Source organism: Macaca thibetana, chromosome 8 (genome assembly GCF_024542745.1).
Source record: "Macaca thibetana thibetana isolate TM-01 chromosome 8, ASM2454274v1, whole genome shotgun sequence".
NCBI classification, from domain to species: domain Eukaryota; kingdom Metazoa; phylum Chordata; class Mammalia; order Primates; family Cercopithecidae; genus Macaca; species Macaca thibetana.
In genome coordinates, this window is record NC_065585.1 from 20,680,083 (window position 1) to 20,695,575 (window position 15,493).

Sequence of the window (15,493 nt, forward strand, 5' to 3'; positions counted from 1 at the left end):
GGCGCTATCTCTGCTCACTGCAACCTGGGGTTGCATTTCCTGGGGTGATTCTCCTGCCTCAGCCTCCCCAGTAGCTGGAATTACAGGCACCCGCCACCAAGCCCAGCTAATTTTTGTATTTTTAGTAGAGACAAGGTTTTACCATGTTGGCCAGGCTGGTCTTGAACTCCTAACCTCAAGTGATCCGCCTGCCTCGGCCTCCCAAAGTGCTGGGATTATAGGTGGCCACTGCACCTGGCCTTGCATTGATTTAAAAAAAAAAAATTTCAGAGAAGTCTCTATGGTTCATAATCAGAACACTATATAGAGGTACGTGGGAAGTTGTTCTTATTTTGTGTGCTAATTTCAGAGGAAATATAAAGAAATTAGAGTGGTTATGTTAAGGGGTCAATTTCTTTACCAAGGTTCTCATACTGACCGATATACAAAAAGGACTGTAAACAACAAATATAATCAGAGGAAATTTTCTCACATGCGTATCTGGTCAATTCATTTTCCTGCTGGATATCCTTCAATGGCTGCCCATTATTTACAGAATAAAGTTAAAATTTCTTGGCATTGTGTTTGAGAGGCTTTGCACTGTGGGCTTAATCTTTCTGACATGATATCTAGCCCCTCTTCAAAAACACCCTGTGCTTTGGCCTTGGAAAATGATCCCTGACCCATGTCGCGCCCTTCCTCCGTCCGAGCAGCACACACAGACTTATTTTTGCCATCCTTTACAATTTGGCTCCCATGCCAGTACGTCCTCTCAGATGTCTTCCCGAGCTGCCTCCCCTTCTCCCTGGCTCAAACTCACAGCTTTCTCCTTTATGGGCCCGTGATACAGCCACTATAATTACTTGTTTACAAGCTGTCATCCCCAACAGACTGAACCACTGCAGGGCCATGACTTCCTTCTTTTCCTCTGAATGCCCTGCCCTTGGCAGATACGGGCAGTCTGAACCTGTCAGTCAGTTCTTCTCAGTTCCTTTTTAGTTCTGAAAGGGTGAAAGTATGGATTCTGTATTTAAGGATTCATATCTTTGAAGACCAGGGACAACTATTATTTGTATTACACTGCATGGATAATTTAAGACACTTATAAAGTTAATTTCTGTCTATACCTGAGCACATTTAAGTGCCTAACTCTTGCATAAGAAAGAATTCTGGCCGGGTGCGGTGGCTCATGCCTGTGATCCCAGCACTTTGGGAGGCCGAGGCGGGCAGATCACCTGAGGTCAGGAGTTTGAGACTAGCCTGGCCAACATAGTGAAACCCCATCTCTACTAAAAATACAAAAATTAGCTGGGCATGGTGGTGGCGGGCACCTGTAGTCCCAGCTACTCGGGAGGCTGAGGCAGGAGAATCACTTGAACCCAGGAGGCAGAAGTTGTGGTGAGCTGAGATCACGCCACTGCACTCCATGGAGCCTGAGTGACAGAGTGAGACCCACCTACCCCATACCACCAAAAACAGGTAGAATTAAACTGTAACAATTTTATACCTGCTATATACACACTTTACGAAACTTTTCAATGTAAGAATTGTAATCCTACATCTCAATAAAGTTTACTTCTAAATGCATTAGCTGAACTGGGTGTGGTGGTGCACACCTGTAATCTCAGCTACTGGGGAGGCTGAGAGGGGAGGATTGCTTGAACCTAGAAGTTTGAGATCAACCTGGGTGGCATAGTGAGATACCCATCTCAAAAAAAAAAAAATCATTAAGGAGCTTACTATCTTATAAAGAAAAGGAAAAATAGCATTAGCCTATCTTTGTGTAACAACAGTATGTTGCTGGATTTGTTTTAAGAAAGGAGCTGTCATAGCTAGACAAAGCTACAGCTATCATGGTTAAAAAATAAAACTGGGGGCCAGGTGCAGCGGCTCATGTCTGTAATCCCAGCACTTTGGGAAGATTGCTTGAGCCTAGGAGTTTGAGGCTACCTTGGGCAACATAGTGAGATCCCATGTTTTTTGTTTTTTGTTTTTTTTTTTGAGATGGAGTCTCACTCTGCTCTGTCACCAGGCTGGAGTGCAGTGGCACGATCTCAGCTCACTGCAACCTCTGACTCCCTGGTTCAAGCGATTCTCCTGCCTCAGCCTCCCGGGTAGCTGGGATTACAGGCACGCGCCATCACGCCCAGCTAATTTTTGTATTTTTAGTAGAGATGGCATTTCACCCTGTTGGCGAGAATGGTCTTGATCTCCCCACCTCAAGTGATCTGCCCGCCTTGGCCTCCCAAAGTGCTGGCGTGAGCCATCGCGTCCGGTCGAGACCCCATCTTTAAAAAAAAATTAGCTGGGCATAGTGGCACACACGTGTAGTCCCCAGGTACTCCAGCGGCTGAGGTGGGAGGATCCTTTGGGCCCAGGACTTTGAGGCTGCAGTGAGCCATGACAGCACCTCTGCACTCCAGCCTGGGATACAGAGCCAGATCCTGAGTCAATACATAAATAAATAAAATGGGTTAATATCTAAATAAGATAATAATCTCAGGAAGAAACAAATTGAATTTTTTGGCATTGATGTTGACAATGAAAACCATTTATCCATTTAAACCGGTGTGGCATCCATTTATTATATTTAGTATTGCCTTTTAGAAACAGAACTGCCTGAACTGCATTTCTGTGAATCAAATAGATCTTATATTTCCTGGTATAAGTCACCCAACACAATATTTTATAGAGCAACTGTCCTCAGGAAGATATACTCTGGTTTCAGTTATTCAATGGGATTTCATAATAAAGTTAAACCAGGATTGAAGGACTTAATCTGCTGCTGCAAACAGTTTACAGTTTTACCATCAGCATTCATTTCTCTGTGACATAGCATAATTTAGAAAATTCAAGGAAAATGTTAGTGAATCATAACATCAAGCCTAAGCAGTCATTGGTAAACCTCTGTATGCCACTGGCAATTTATCATTTGACTTGCTACCCCTCCACCCAAGTTCATAATCTTCTTGACTCCCCAGTTAACATTAAATTTCCAGTTCACACCTACCAAAGGAGAGTTTCTGTAGGATAATCCTGGCATTACTGGCATGGGAATCATCTGGGGTTCATGTGAAAGATGTAAGTTCCTGGTTCCTACCTCCAATCCACTGAATCAGAAATCTTGATGGCGAGGACCTTCCCGACATAGTTGATTAACCAAAAGGTTTTAGTTTTTCTCTTTTCCTCATAGAAACAGGTCCGGAAGTAGGTAAACGAGGGTAGTAATGGCAGCTTCATGCTGCCATCTGAGACCAGAGATCCTTCTGGCTTTCTTATATATTTTTATTCTCATGGTGTCAAAATGGCTGCTCCATCTCTAAGCACTGAGCTACATTCTGGGAAGGAAACAGGGAAAAGAGTAAGGGAGAAACTCGAGAGGCCTGCTGCTGAGTCGGCCATCTTTAATATACTTCCTTAGGAGTTCCACCCAGTGAATTCCACTCGTTTCTCATTGGCCAGAGGTGGGTTACTGGTCACCAATAGCAAAGGAGTCTGGGGAGGTACGCTGTAACAGGGGACATTGACATCCTCACTAATCAGAACTGTATAGGCTGGTCGCAGTGGCTCACGGCTGTAATCCCAGCACTTTGGGAGGCCGAGGCAAGCAGATCACTTGAGGTCAGGAGTTCGAGACCAGTCTGGCCAATATAGCGAAACCCCGTCTCTAGTAAAAATATAAAAAGTAGCCAGGTGGTGGCGTATGCCTTTAGTCCCAGCTACTCCGGAGGCTGGGTCAGGAGAATCGCTTCAATCCAGGGGGCGGAGGTTGCAGTGAGCCGAGATTGTGCCACTGCACTCCAGCCTGGGCAATAGAGCGAGACTCTGTCTCAAAACCAACCAACCAACCAACAAACTGTATTAATAAGAAAGCAGGGAAGAATGGATTTTTAGTAGGCAATTAATGTCTGCCACACACGTCTTTTTCTTTTTGATAACTTTTTGAAATAAGTAGGCAATCTGGTGCTTTAACTTTATGTTACTTTTTATAGTATTTAAATTATATTATATAACGTTCTTAATTACCTTTTGGATGTTTAAGAATGTTTTTGCATCTTTTCATATGGCTTTGTTTTGAAAACCAAAATATTCTTGAAGAACTGTCTTCAATTTTATAATGGTTACCAGTGGCAAATTAAATTTGGTATATTAAATTTTCCTTTGTATCTGGAATAAAAAACTATCAGATGAGAGTACAACTAGCTAGCTATTATGAATCATATGTCTTATCACTGATTGCTGGTATAAAATCAATTATATTCTGATACAAAATCTTCTGGTTCCATGTCTTAACAAAAAATTATGGTCATAATAAGGGAATTCATATTTTCAACTGTGTCTCTATGCAAATATTTTTCCCCTCTTTCTTTACCACAGCAACACTTTTCAAGTTTTAAGAAAGTCTCTAAAACTGAGAGTTTCATATTTGATGGTTAAAAAAATTTATATGTTATCTAATGTGATGTTCAATATATGTAAATACTTAAAAGAATTGTATTTTAAAAGGGAAAGGTAAAGAAACTTAAATGGAATGAAAATTTTAAAATAATTTATAATTGCATCAGAAACATAAAATACTATGGGATACATCTAATGGAGGTGTATAAGACCTCTACACTGAAAAGTACACAACGTTGCTGAGAAATTAGAGCTAGATATGTCCCTAGCATAGGAACCTGCCCTGTGTACCCAAGGACATCCTATATATCAGTGCTTTATGTCTGTGGCTGGGATGCATCTTTGAAGCTTATGAATGTTGGCAGACACCCATCATCCATTAGGCACAGGTGTCTGCTATCAAATGTGGGCCACATTGTCATATTTCCTATTTATCTTTAGTGTTTATTATAAACTACCAAATACAAAATTTCTCATTCTGATGCTGAATACTTGTCAAACCATCAGATGTTTACTGATTATAGAATGGAATCAATTCTTCTTTTTTTTTTTAGAGACATAGTCTTGCTCTGTCGCCCAGGCTGGAGTGCAGTGGTGGGCTCGAGCAACTCTCCTGCCTCAGCCTCCTGAGTAGCTGGGATTACAGGCATGCACCACCATGCCTGGCTAATATTTGTTTTTTTTTTTTTTTTTTTTTTTTTTTTTAGTAGAGGTTTCACTATGTTGGCCAGCCTGGTCTCAAACTCCTGACCTCAGGTGATCTGCATGCCTCGGCCTCCCAAAGTGCTAGGATTACAGACATGAGCCACTGTGCCTGGCCTAGAAATCAATTCTTTCTTCATTGTGTAAACCCATGATAGCTTTCCTCCATTGGCTAGTGCCTCTTCTGTGATGCTCCTCTACTCAGGTACCTTAGTTTGGATTCTCAAGGCCCAAACCCCCTCAGGCTCCACCTGTCCTGTCTTACTTCTCACTACTCTCCAACACAGCAGCATAGAGTAGTGGCAAATCTTAATTCTGGAAATCAAGAATGCTGAGTGCATTGCTGAATGTGCCACTTTTTATGTGGATGTGCCTTTATGCAAATCATCTTCCCCCTCACACAGGAGTTTGAACTCCCTGAATTTCTTTTCCTTTCTTTCCCTTCCCTCCCCTCCCCTTCCTTTCCTTTCCTTTGAGACAGAGTCTCGCTCTATTGCCCAGGCTGGAGTGCAGTAACACAATCTCAGCTCTGCCTCCCAGGTTCAAGTGATTCTCCCACCTCAGCCTCCCAAATAGCTGGGATTACAGGCATAAGCCACCACACCTGACTAATTTTTGTATTTTTAGTAGAGACGGGGTTTCACTGTGTTGGTCAGGCTGGTCTCAAACTCCTGACCTCAGGTGATCCTCCCACCTCGGCCTCCCAAAATGCTGGATGTGAGCCATCGTGTACAGCGAACTCCCTGAATTTTAATCAGAATAATAGCACCACTGCTTGCAGTATTTATCTACACATTCATTTGACTGCATCTTTGCTTCAAAAAAAATTGCCCGATTTTTTTTGTGCATCAATCATTAATTAACCATTAACTAATGGTGCAAAACAATTAATTTGATTTTAATGTATTATTGTTTATTATAATTATAATATACAATATAACACATATTTATTATTTATAATAATGGATATAATTTATTATTGTTTATTTTTATAACCATATCATTTTAAAATTTTATTTTTCTCCTCATAGTGGTGGCTGTGAACATAATATACAAACAAAATACTTATTGAGCCCCTAATTGTACACTGAGATAAATACTGTGAGATATGGCAAGACCTATAAAATAGTACTTACCTTTAGTCAACTTATAGTGTTACGCACTTAACCCAAGTTATTTATTTATTTATTTATTTTTGAGATGGAGTCTTTCTCTGCCAGCCAGGCTGGAGTGCAGCGGCGTAATCTGCAACCTTCGCCTCTCGGATTCAAGCAATTCTCCTGCCTTTGCCTCCCAACTAGCTGGGACTACAGGCGCAGGCCACCACGCCCAGCTAACTTGTATTTTAGTGGAGATGGCGTTTCACTGTGTTGCTCAGGCTGGTCGTGAACTCCTGAGCTCATGTGATCCGCCCGCCTCGGCCTCCCAAAGTGCCCGAATTACAGGCATGAGCCACCGCATCTGGCCTTTTTTTTAGTTTTTTTTTTTTTTTGAAATGGAGTCTCCCTTTGTCACCCAGGCTGGAGTGCAGTGGCACTATCTCAGCTCACTACAACCTCAGCCTCCCAGGTTCAAGCAATTCTCCTGCCTCAGCTCCCTAGCAGCTGGGATTAGAGGTGCGCGCCACCACGCCCTGCTAATTGTGTTTTTTTTTTTTTTTCTTTTTTTTTCTGAGAAGGAGTCTCGCTCTGTTGCCAGTGCAGTGGCGCAATCTCGGCTTACTGCAACCTCCGCCTCCCGGGTTCAAGCAATTCTCCTGCCTCAGCCTCCCTAGCAGCTGGGATTACAGGTGCGTGCCACCATGCCCTGCTAATTGTGTGTGTGTGTGTGTGTGTGTGTGTGTGTGTGTGTGTGTGTGTTTTCTCTGAGATGGAGTCTCACAACGAGATCATTGGCGCGATCTCGGCTCACTGCAATCTCCACCTCCCGGGTTCAAGCAATTCTCCTGCCTCAGCCTCCCCAGTATCTGGGACTACAGGCCTGCGCCACCATGCCCAGCTAATTTTTGTATTTTTGGTGGATACCAGGTTTCACTAGGTTGGTCAGGATGGTCTCCATCTCTTGACCTCGTGATCCGCCTGCTGGGCCTCCCAAAGTGCTGGGATTACAGGCGTGAGCCACCACGCCCGGCCTAAGTTTTGTATTTTTAGTAGAGACTGGGGTTTCACCATGTTGGCCAGGCTGGTCTCGAACTCCTGACCTCAGGTGATCCAGCCACCTCGGCCTCCCAAAGTGCTGGGATTACAGGCGTGAGCCACTGCGCCAGGCCTGAAAGCTCCAAGATTCGAATCATGGCTTGGTCTTTCTGGTAAGCAGCGCCCATCCAGGGACCCAGCAAGAGCCACCTCATTAGAACAAAAGACGCTCCAATCACCCAAGAAACTCCAAAGTATTTAGGAGTTCGTGTCAGGAACCACAGTCAAAAACAATATGTTACAACAAAAGATGCAGCTAGCACCTCTATTGCTCAGCAAATTACAAGGGTTGTAGGAGCTCTGTGCCAGGGACTCAGGGCAGAGAACAAATATATATTTCTTACTATATCACATCACACCTTCAATTCCACTTGAGCTCCCCTTTCTTCTTCTACTCCTTCTCACAAAGTTACCATGAGGAATTCCCTCCAGCTTGTTGGCCGTTCTCTCCCGCTTTCGCTCCCCAGACAGCAGTCCTGCTCCGGGCTCCTATGCACTTTGGCTCCCGCTTACCTGAGCAGCTGGTTGGTGGACTGTGTGGGACCATTAATTGTTATCCATAGGCCCTGATTGGGGGAGGACCCTGAGGTAATAATCCTCACACTATCCCCCTCACCAAGTAATTATGGGGGCAAATGAAACTCTGTCTTTTGGGCTCTTGAGTCACAGAACGCTTTGGCATGACCCTCTGCAGAGTAATGGATATGCAATCTAGACTTTGCCTAAAATTTCAGGGCAGTCACTCTTGAACTCCAGAACTCCTTTCTGTCTGGTGGATGAATCCACGACACATCCCATAGACTCTGGGTCGTAAATACCTGATGCACAAGAGACAGACACCCTATAAATCATAAACACTAACTTTGGTAGAGCCTGTTACCAACATTATTTCCTGGGAGCCAGATGAATACAAACCAAAAGTCTCCCGGTCCCTTTTCTGCCACTGGAGTGTGACTCATGGCAACTCCCTATGCTTTCTGTCTCTCTCTTCCCCCAGGTCAGTCTCACCATCCTGTTTGGGGATTTACATAGTGGTTGTGAACCAAAGATTCACTTTGGAGGGAAACCTGGCCTAGTGATGATCCTTAGGCATCTTGTTATATATTAAAATATATGGGCCGGGTATGGTGGCTCACACCTAGTTCCCAGCACCTAGGGAGCCAACACACGAGGATCGCTTGAGCCCAGGAGGTTGAGGCTGCTGTGAGCCGTGTTCATGCCACTGCACTCCAGCCTGGGCAACAGAGCTAGACCCTGTCTCTTTAAAAAAAAAAAAAAAAGAGTCAACACATTTATATATTGTATTATGTTCAAAAGGAAGTAGCAATTTGGTTGTTTTATTTTGGGATCACTTCAAGTTTATAGACTAGCTTAAAAACACAACGCATTGCATGTTTACTATATCATATACTTATTATTGGCCAGGTGTGATGGCTCATGCCTGTAACCCAGCACTTTGGGAGGCCAAGGCAGGTGGATCACTTGAGGTCAGGAGTTCGAGACCAGCCTGGGCAACATGGTAAAACCCCGTCTCTACTAAAAATACAAAAATTAGCTGGGCATGGTGGTGCAGGCCTGTAGTCCCAGCTACCCAGGAAGCCTTGGCAGGAGAATTGCTTGAACCCAGGAGGCGGAAGTTTCAATGAGCCAAGATTGTGCTACTACATTCCAGCCTGGGTGACAGAATAAGGCCCTGTCTCAAAGAAAAAGAAAAAAAAAAAAAATATATATATATATATATAGAGAGAGAGAGTATATATAGAGAGAGTAATATGTTACATATTACTAATATATTTTTATTACCATTTCATTTATATAGTTATTTCTGTAAAAAGTATGCATTTGTATAGAAATACACATATGCATACATTTCTATAGAAAACTATGTTAAGAAAAGGGAAACCATTGTAAAAAAAATGTGTAATTTTTGTATCTTCCTTATAAATCCTTGAAGACAAACCACTAAATTTAATACATCTCTGATCATGATGATTCATAAATGGTAGTGGATGAAAAATATATGGCTGCTGCTCTCAAAGAATTTATAGAAAAGTAGGCATTTCATAAGTATTTGGTGATGTATAATGCACTGATCTTTGGAGCCTGGGTAACCTGGCTACTTAATATGTCACACCTTGCCGATATCAAATAGACACCCAAAGGTAATGATTTCAAAGGTTATTCTAATTAACAAGGGACTACTTCAGACTCTGACAGAGTATGGTTCACTAAGTACAGTTTAATCATTAAGGCAATAATATTAATTATGCCTGCTTTCTGAGAAAATACCTTATCTCTTTATTCTTATTAATAAGCATCTCAATTTTATAAATTACATTTAAACTTATGTACTGAAGGTTATGCAAAGGCAAGGGAACATTGTTATAGATAGAAACAATAAATTATTTACCCAAAGCTATTCAGAAAACACTAGTCAAAACTGAAACTAGGCTTCCAAACACCCTGTCAGTATTTAAATATGTCAAGGTCAAAGTCAGATTAAGCAACTGGTCTTAGATATTTTTAGCAGTAGCTACAATTAAGATTTAATAACACTACTCAGGTCTGGAAATGTCATAATGTCATACACTGATTATTGTCTTGAAATTCATTAAGAACTCCGTAATCATAAGGATTTGGGGAAACAGGCAATGGAAAGAATATCTTGTTGGTTACCTACTATGAGACTGGTGCTCTATGGTTCATTATGAAAATCATCTCAGTGAATTCTCGTAACAACCCTGTGATGCACATTTTTAAATCTTCATTTCATCAATGAGGAAACAGGGGAAGTAATTTGCTCTGGCTCATCCTGCTAGTAAATGGAAGAGCTGCACAAGTTTAAATCCATAAAATAAAATGCAGAGAAGTACAAAGACAGTTGTATTTAATGACTGTAAAATGTATTAGAATGTAAATAAATAATACCTATCTAAGTCTTTTCCTGCTTATTGATGAAGGTCAATATTTTGAATACCTGGTGAATATCATGACTTTTAAAAATTTATTTATGAGATAGGATCTTGCTCTGTCACCCAGGCTGGATCTTGACTCACTGCAAACTCCGCCTCCCAGGTTCAAGTGATCCTCTTGTCTCAGCCTCCCAAGTAGCTAGGATTATAGACTTGCACTAGCACACTCGGCTAATTTTTGGAGTACCATGGCTTTTATGTGATGTCATCACTGGCCCCTATCCATTCACTTTAGTGATTGTTCTTCAAGCTGAGGCCGCTGTAACAAGATATTTTTTTGGGGGGGCGGGGGGGCGGGCGGGGAAGCTAATGTGACTTCTACGTTTCATCTTTCCAAAAATCTTTTCATATTTGGGGACCTACCTATCTTGATTATGCAAAAAAAAAAAAAAAAATCAAAGAGAACAGCTGTACTTGATTCTGGGGCTGAAATTAGTAAGTATTTATTGAGAATCTACTTTGGTGCCAGGCACTAAGGCTAGGTACTGGGGCTGCAATGGGGTATTGGACAGTCAGACTAGGTCCAAGACTACTTGGGCTTGAGTGTTTGGGAAAGGCCTCTCTCAGGAGGTAACATCTGTGCTGAATTGGAATGATAAAGAGGAGCCAGTGATGCGAAGATCTGGGCGCAGAATAACCCAGGTGGTGGGAGTAATACATGCTCCATTCTGATGCAGCAACACGCCTGGCATGTTATAAAAACAACGAGAGGCAGAGGTTGAGATCAGGTGGAGAAGTAAGCAGGGGCTAGATTATGCCGATTGTATAATCAGCATAGGAAGTCTAGGTTTTCTTTTAAGTACAAATAGAAGCATTGGGAATTTTTAAGCACAGGAATAACATGCTCATGTTTATAAACTTTCACAGTATCTTGGATCACAGGTCTTCAAAACTTAAAGGGAGTTTAGAGATTGCTTAGCTAAAATTTTACTTAAGAGTGAAAAAAAATCTAAATCTCATAGGAGGAATTCCATGATGTGGCCAAGGTGATACAAATAGTGCAAGCAGAGCGAGGACGTGTCCCAGTTCTGGCTCCAGGACCAATGTTCTTTCTATTTCAGTACTTGGCCTTGACATCTTAAGCTAGTACTTTTGAGGAAGAATTTAAAGCATTCTTGGTCTCTTTGAAAAACTGTTCCTAAGCCACAAGATAACCTATTAATATGAACACTGTAGTCATCAAGCTTTAAAGACAGTTGGCACAAAGTCCTTGCCGATGCCCTGAGAAAAGCCAATACTTAGTTGGGGTGTCAATTACACTAGTGTCCCATGAGCCCAATTACTTCTCGGTAACTTCAGACACCACCTGTACCAAATGCCCAACATGTAATCTTGGAATCAAAATTGTCTAATGAAAGGGACCTTTGGGCTCATTTAGTCTAATCTTTTTAACAATAAGGAAATTGACTTACCTGTATTCCTCCAAGGATGTATTCTTCCAGTGGTTTTTCTTCCTATTGAAATACCATCTTAGCCAGGCCTGGTGGCTCATGCCTGTAATCCCAGCACTTTGGAAAGCCTAGGCAAGAGGATTGCTTAGGGCAAGGAGTTCAAGACCAGCCTGGGCAACATAGGGAGACCCTATCTCTACAAAAATAAATAAATAAATAAAAAATTAGCTGGGCTTGGTGGGATGCCCCTATGGTCCCGGGAGGCTGAAGTGGGAGAATGACTTGGGCCTGGGAGGTTGAGGCTGCCGTGAGCCATGATCACACCACTGCACTCCAGTCTGGGCAACAAAGGAAGACCCTGCCTCAAAATAAATAAATAAATAATAAAACAATAAAAAGTAAACGAAAATACAAATAAATGATTTCCGATAACTAAAATAGCTATTTTAAATAATAAAGTGAAATGACATTATCTAGAGTAAATTTGGGAGAAGTAACTCTATGTAGGCTGGTCAGAAAAGGTTTTGACAAGAGTGCAATTTTGGGGAGGTGGGGAAATAGCCTGTTGCATGCAGAAGAAACAACAGCTGCAAAGGCCCTGAAATAGGAACCAGTTTGATCTGTTCTGGAAACCTAAGAGAAGCCTGTATGGCTGAAGTGAAGAGCAAAAGGGAGCATGCAGGAGAGGAATCTCGGTGTGGACAGGGGCCAGAGAGGCCATGGGAGGCCCAGTGGAGCTTGGTGAGCTTGCTCTGTCACCCAGGCCAAGTGTGGTGGCACAATCGCGGCTCACTGCAATCATGACCTCCTGGACTCAAGTGATCCTCCTGCCTCAGCCTCCCAAGTAGCTGGGACTACAGGCACAAACCACCACACCCAGCTAATTTTTTATTTTTTGTAGCAATGGGGGTCTTGCTATGTTGCCAAGGCAGGTCGTGAACTCCTGGACCCAAGTGATGCTCCTGGCTTACCTCCCAAAGTGCTGGGATTACAGGTGTGAGCCATTGTGCCAGCCTAGACCCTATCTCTCTAAAAAAAGTAAATAAAAAATAAAAAGAAGAAAAGCTAGATGAAGAAATAGCCTTCTTCCTAGATAGATAGTAGGAAAATCAGGAGAGTGTATCCCCAGATGTCAAGAAAAGAGAGTATTTCTAGAGTGAAGAATGAGGGAGTCATTCACTATTTCACATATGTTCGAGATTTGAAGGAAAATCAGAACAGAAGAAATAAACGCTAGGTTTGGCAACTGTACTAGTCAGGGTTCTCCAGGGAAACAGAACCAACAGGATATGTAGAGATATATAAGAGAAGATTTCTTATGGGAATTGGCTCATGTGGTTACAGAGGGCAAGTCCTACAACATGCCATCAGCAAGCCGGAAAACCCAGAAGGTGCAGGTATGCTCAGTATAAGCCTTAAGGCCTGAGAACCAGGAGCGCCAATGTCCAAGAACTGGAGAAGATAGATGTCCCAGCTCAAAAAGACAACAAATTTGGCCTTCATCTACCTTATTTATTTATTCTTGTGTTTTGTTTTGTTTTGTTTTTGAGACAGAGTCTTGCTCTGTTGCCCAGGTTAAAGTGCAGTGACATGATCTTGGCTCACTGCAACCTCCGCTTTCCAGACTCAAGTGATTCTCGTGCCTGAGCATCCTGACTAGCTGGGATTACAGGAGCATGCCACCACACCCGGCTAATGTTTGTGTTTTTAGTAGAAACGGGTTTTCACCATGTTGGCCAGGATGGTCTCGAACTCCTGGTCTCAAGTGATCCACCTATCTTGGCCTCCCAAAGTGCTGGAATTACAGGTGTGAACCACCACATCCAGCCCCTCTACTTTTTTAATTATTTATTTATTTTTGGAGAGACAGGGTCTCACTATGTTGCCCAGGCTGGTCTTTAACTCCTGGGCTCAAGCAATCCTCCCACCACAGCTTCCCAAAGTTCTGGTATTATAGGCGTGAGCCACTGTGCCTGGCATTTTTAATTCTATTCTGACCCTTCACTGATTACATAATGCCTACCTACATTGGTGAGGGTGGGCCCTCTTTGCTTAGTCTGCTGATTCAAATGCTTCTCACAGGCATACTAAGAAATACTGTTTCATCAGCTATCTGGGCATCCAGATTTATTTGTCAAGGTGACAAATAAAATTAACCATCACAGAAACATTGACCTCATTAATCGTCTGATAAAGCAGTTTCTGTGGAGTGGTTAGGGTGGAAGTCCAGCTGAGAGGGTTAAAGAGTAAAGGGGAAAAGAGGAAGTAAAAATGCTAACCAGTAATATCTTTTCCCAGAAGTTTTTCCCTGAAGTGGAAAAAATAGGGCTATAGCTTTATGTGAATGTGTGTTCAAGGGAAGATCTATTTTTGTTTTGAAGATGGTTTTATGCTCGTGGAAGTATTCAGCAGAAGAACTGGAAGATGCCAAAACTGAGAGTTAATTCTAGAAGTTGTCTTCCTAAGCAGACAAGATTGAATGAACAAGCCTCTGATAAGAACAGAAACTGTGGCTGGGTGCGGTAGCTCACGCCTGTAATCCCAGCACTTTGGGAGGCTGAGGCGGGTGGATCACCTGAGGTTGGGAGTTTGAGACCAGCCTGACCAATATGGAGAAACCCTGTCTCTACTAAAACTACAAAATTAGCCGGGCATGATGGAGCATGCCTGTAAGCCCAGCTACTCAGGAGGCTGAGGCAGGAGAATCACTTGAACCCAGGAGGCGGAGGTTGCGGTGAGCCAAGATTGTGCCATTGCACTCCAGCCTGGGCAACAAGAGCAAAACACCATCTCAAAAAAAACAAAAACAAAAACAAAAAACAAAAACAAAACAAAGCAAAAAACCCAGAAACCATTTACCTATTGTAAAGGGTGAGAAGGCCCAGAGAGGTAGAGAAAGTTGTGATAAAGGGTCAGGTGGTGGCTCACACCTGTAATCCCAGTGATTTGGGAGGCTGAGGTGGTGGATCACCTGAGGTCAGGAGTTCAAGACTAGCCTGGCCAACATGGTGAAACCCTGCCTCTAGTAGAAAGACAAAAATTAGCTGGGCTTGGTGGCACGCACCTGTAATCCCAGCTACTTGGGAGGCTGAGGCAGGAGAATAGCTTGAATCCCAGAGGCAGGGGTTGTGGTGAGCCAAGATCACACCATTGCACTCCAGCCTGAGCAACAGAGCGAGACTCCGTCTCAAAAACAAAAAAGAAAAAGAAAAAAAAAGTTGTGATAATAAAGAAGATCGCGCCAGGTGCAGGGGCTCATGCCTGTGATTCCAGCAATTTGGGAGGCCGAGGACGGCAGGTCACGTGAGTCCAGGAGTTCAAGACCAGCCTAGGCAAAATGGCAAAACCCTATCTCTACAAAAAACACAAAAATTAGCCAGGCACAGTGGAGCATGTCTGTAGTTCTAGCTACTCAGGAAGCTAAGGTGGGAGGATCATTTGAGCTCGGGAGGCAGAGGTTGCAGTGAGCCGTGATCACACTATTGCACTCTAGCCTGCGTAAGAGAGCAAGATCCTGTCGAAAGAAAGAAAGAAAGAAAGATGAAAGAAAGAAAGACGAAAGAAGAAAGAAAGAAAGAAAGAAAGAAAGAAAGAAAGAAAGAAAGAAAGAAAGAAAGAAAGAAAGAAAGAAAGAAAGAAAGAAAGAAAGAAAGAAAGAAAGAGAAAGGAAGGAAGGAAGGAAGGAAGGGAGGAGGGAAGGAAAAGATTGTGATCGTGATGCTCTTTACTCGCAGGCTTCTGCTCAGGAACAGGTGTGGATAATTAGCCAATTATTTGTTTCAAAGATAGTAATTATAAGGCCATGGGATTTAGACGGGGCTCAAAGGGAGGGGAGGACCTAAGAGGGTTGGTGGGT

The 15,493-nt window shown here is 42.7% G+C and overlaps 1 protein-coding gene across 26 annotated transcripts in view; it reads right to left on the minus strand.

Annotated features, from left to right (window-relative positions):
* NDUFB9 (NADH:ubiquinone oxidoreductase subunit B9) overlaps positions 1–15,493 on the minus strand; it is a 576,062-nt gene that overhangs the window by 119,333 nt on the left and 441,236 nt on the right. The window contains exon 1 of one of the 26 annotated variants that reach the window (XM_050801760.1): positions 8,265–8,268. The exons of 24 other annotated variants lie outside the window; for them this stretch is intronic. The gene's annotated coding sequence lies outside the window, so the exon portion shown is untranslated. Of the gene's footprint in view, positions 1–7,881; positions 7,887–8,264; positions 8,269–15,493 lie in introns of those variants that run through there. One more of the 26 variants, XM_050801732.1, reaches the window with a different exon arrangement.